This window comes from Hydra vulgaris, chromosome 06 (genome assembly GCF_038396675.1).
Source record: "Hydra vulgaris chromosome 06, alternate assembly HydraT2T_AEP".
In the NCBI taxonomy this organism is placed as follows: Eukaryota; Metazoa; Cnidaria; class Hydrozoa; order Anthoathecata; family Hydridae; genus Hydra; species Hydra vulgaris.
The window spans coordinates 11,672,501-11,677,134 of record NC_088925.1 but is presented as its reverse complement, the minus strand read 5'-3'; the positions used below and the strand labels follow the sequence as shown (position 1 = coordinate 11,677,134).

Sequence of the window (4,634 nt, the reverse complement as noted above, 5' to 3'; positions counted from 1 at the left end):
GAGCCGGATTAGCCGGATTTCTACTGAAAAATCCGGCCAGTGCCGGAGCCGGATTTCGTTTCAAAATTACAGCAGCAATGTTGACCATTCTCAATACCAAGTGACAATTGTTTTTTGTTAAGTTTTATTATAGTTATTAAAATAGAAGTACACACTTTCACATAACATATCATAACATAACAATATAATTGATAAACAATTGAAACTTTCAATTTGAAAGTGAAGTAAAGTAACTTCATTCTCAGTTATTTTTTTTAAATGTCTTTGATCAGTTTTAAATTGTACTTTAGAAATATTGGCATAAATATATATATGCATTATGTGGCAGGAATAAACTACAATGACAATAAAGGACCTCAGCAGCAACACTAAACAAGCGCTCTGATGACGGGCTTGTCGGTGGGGCACCCAAGTAAATGCGATCTACTCTAGCCACAGCTTACAATCGTTGCATAATGTCACTCCACCACTGTAGTGGATCAGCGCGTCTAATTATTTCTAGTTCTGTCAGATACTGGCTTAGCTGAGTTTAATGCCTGTTGGTAATTGTTGTTCATGTGCTGTGCCATCAGCGGACGTAGCTTAAACAATTTCATCAATACATTTTCAGAGTAATGATGATGATTTATAAGAATTTTCCAGCTGCGCTTGTTTTGCTGGAATTTCTTCAATTTTATCAATCTGCTGCTTAGCATGCTGAAATTGACTTCCATCTTGCATCGATAGCCTCTGTACTGTAACTTTATTGAATGTATATTTAACCACACTTTTATTTTCACTTCAGACTCTATTGTGTGTCTTTACTTCAGAATATCGTATGTCTTCCTATCGTATGTCTTTAGAATTTTTCGTTGAGTTGTTGTTTGCAATAAGGCTTAGCTAATTAAATTGTAAATAAATGTAAGTACGATACCATTACAAACATGGAGTTCAAAGAATATAGAATTACAAATAACATTGATTTGTATAAATAAAATATTAAGTATACATGTAAACACGGCAAAACAGGTGTAATAAATATCTGACCAAATCAGAAATCCGGGTAAAATTTTGCCAGATTTGTAAACTTTTTGCAGGAGCCGGATTTCCTAATATATATATATATAATATATATATATATATATATATATATATATATATATATATATATATATATATATATATATATATATATATATATATATATATGTATATATATATATGTATATATATATATATATATATATGTGTATATATATATATGTATATATATATATATATATATATATATATATATATATATATATATATATATATATATAAATATATATATTATAAATATATTTCTTATTTTTATATTTGTTTTATATTTTTACATTAAGGTTATAAATACTTTTTAACTATTTAAAAATTAAGAAACATTAAAAATGAGACTATTCTCAGAGGCAGGTAATAATTTTGATGAAGTGAAGACACACGATAGAGTCTATGTTTCTATTGTTTCTAGTGAGTCTATGTTTTAAATAACCGGGGTTATTTGAAACAGGATTTGTTTAAAAGTTGTAATTTAACGTCATCTGTCAAATAGATTACTATATCTTATCTATTTACGTTGCTAAACTATTTATTTTATACCAAAACATGTAATTTATTTTGAAATATTTTAAAAATTAACTTTTTCAAGGTGTTTGTGTGATTTTAAGCAAATCAAGTAACTATTTGTAATTTTTGCTTTGTTTTATGCAATTATATGTGATATTTCAAAATAAAAAAAGTCAGATAATATCAAATTTCTATTTTATTTGTTATATTATTTGAAGCTATATTTTTTTTGTTTTTTTATATGAAACTTCAGATTTTTGCAGCTTATTGTGACTAAAACAAATACTAGTTTACATGCATTAAAACGGGGGCTGATAAGGATACAGCCTCCGGTCTCAGAAAAAATAGGCTCTTTGACCCGTAACCTTTTTTATTTTTGTTCCTGGAAACCAGACCAGACGTTTTTTTTCATTGGTCGTTCGTTTATTTGGAGTTGTATTTAATTGCAACAGAAGTTACATAAAGTTTGCAAAAAAATTTCATTTTTTTTCATTTTGCATTTAGCATAGAAAAACGATATGAAATATATAAAGCACCTAAAAGAAACAATAAAGATCAGTACAATGTCAAGTGGGAAAAATTTTATCAAAAGCAACAATATTAAAAAAATGAATAAATTTTTTTATGAATAAGTTTCTTATGTCAAAATATTACCAACAAAATATTAAATAGTACTAGAGGCCTTTCAGTATTAATCATCAGTAGTACGATTGCAAATGTAATTATCACGATTTTGATATTTGCAAAAAGTTATATAATAAAGTTGTTTAAAGGACTCTTTATTCTATGTGTGCGGTTTCTTAAATTGTTTGTTTTTCCAGTATAAGTAGATAATTTTTACATGATAAGAATTTTAGGTGATAAATGACATTTTTACTGTTACATGTAGTGTGACTTTTAATGTTTCAAATAGTGCCATTGGACGTCTCAAGTTTATTTACTTCTTGTAAATATAACCGACTGTTTTTGCATTTGAATAGTCCCATTTTCTTGACATTTGACTAGAGTGATATTTTGAGCGCGTTATTTGTCTCAGTAAGTTTGGAAGTTGTTTGAAGGTAATTACTGGTTGAATACTTGAAAATTTTTTTTAAATCTTTCATTATCAGATAACCCAGCAAACATGACAACGTTGAATCAACGTTGAAAACCGGTCGCAAAAGATGTTGCGGAAACGTTGACAAAGTAATCGATTTTGCAAAGATATGTAACGTTGTTTAATAGACGTTGATTAAACGTTATTGCGTAACGTTGAAAAAACGTTACTAAATGACGTTACAAAAGCGTCGCAACTAAACGTTGAAAAAGCGTTACATAAAAAGCGTTGTATTAACGTCGCAACTTAACGTTGAAAAAACGTTACTTAAAAAGCGTTGCATAAACGCTGTTAAAGCAGTCTATTTTGCAAGGATTTGTAACGTTGTTAGTAAAACGTCGATTTAACGTGACTCAAAGACGTCGAGTAAAGGTTGAAATATAACGTTGAACCAACGCTTAAATGCGCTGTATAAAAAATCGCAAAATATTATTAAACGCAATTAAACGTGGCTATAATATATATTGAATTGGCAAATAAAACTAAATTGTAAATTTGAACTAATTGTAATTTGAACAATAATTAATACAAACAGTAATATACAATGATAAATATAAAAAAGCTTAAAATATACAATTTATAGATATATATATAAAAATATAAATATTTTCTTTAAAATTTATGTGTGTGAGTGTTTGCATATATATTTATGCAATATATAAAACTACAATTAACAGGATATCGTATCGATAGGCCAGGATATCATTGAGATACAGAATCTAAATCAAAAAACAAAACTTGTACCATTAGTATTCTGAAAGCAAACGTAAAAAAAAAAATGTTATTAAATTAGTATAATTATTATTAAATTTAAAAAGTAAAAATAAATAAATAAATAAATATATATATATATATATATATATATATATATATATATATACATATATATATATATATATATATATATATGTATATATATATATATATATATATATATATATATATATATATATATATATATATATATATATATATATATATATATATATATATATATAACTTATTTATATATATAATTTATAATTATAGGTTCAGGTGTCACTCCATTGACTAGTTTTTAACTATATGAGTGACACCTAATCTTATTTATGTGAGATTATAAATGTTATTGTAAATTTTCATATTTTATGGTTAAATAAATGGATTATTATTATATATAAAATATATAGATAAACAAATTACATATATATATATAAATTATATATATATATATATATATATACACTGTGTGACAAAAGTTATCGTACACTTTAAAAAAATTACTAACTCTTAATTTAGAATAAAAGAAATGCAAGGAACAAGTTAAAAACTGAATAAAAACTATTTGATTTATAATTATTTAAACAAAAATTGAAAAAACAGAATAAGAAAAAAATTTTATTTTAATATCTTGATGAAAAAGCAAGAAAAGTAACAAAAAGAAGGTGACAAAAGAAATCGTACGCTTTCAAAATAGTACACTTTGATAAATATTATGGGAACTAAACTTATATTTTAGTATCGTGTATTTTGTCCTTTAGCTTTTACAACAGCAGCAAGACGTCTTGGCATCGATTCAACGAGTTTTTTTGTAATAGACGGATCGATTGATTCCCACGTCTTTACAATTTGGACTTTTAATTGTTCAATGGTGTTTACACCTGTTCTATCTATTCGTCTATCGATTTCATCCCATAAATGTTCTATTACATTCAAATCAGGGCTTTGAGGTGGATGATTTTGTATGTCCCAACCTTTTTTTTCCATAAATTCCATCACATCTTTGGCCTTATGTTTGGGATCGTTATCTTGAAGAAAAACGAAGTCATCACCAATACCAAGATTATGTGCTGATTGTTCAACATTTTCTTTAATAATACATTTATAGTAATGTTTATCCATATTTCCTTCAATAAATACTAACTTTCCAACACCTGCTGCCGACATACATCCCCAATCCATTACTGATCCGTTTCCA

At 26.1% G+C, this 4,634-nt stretch overlaps 1 long non-coding RNA gene across 1 annotated transcript in view; it reads right to left on the bottom strand.

Annotated features, from left to right (window-relative positions):
* Positions 1 to 3,222: 3,222 nt before the first annotated feature.
* LOC136080952 (uncharacterized) overlaps positions 3,223 to 4,634 on the bottom strand; it is a 3,336-nt gene continuing 1,924 nt past the window's right edge. The window contains exon 4 of the long non-coding RNA XR_010638755.1: positions 3,223 to 3,396. This is a non-coding gene — a long non-coding RNA (uncharacterized LOC136080952). The remainder of the gene's footprint in view (positions 3,397 to 4,634) is intronic.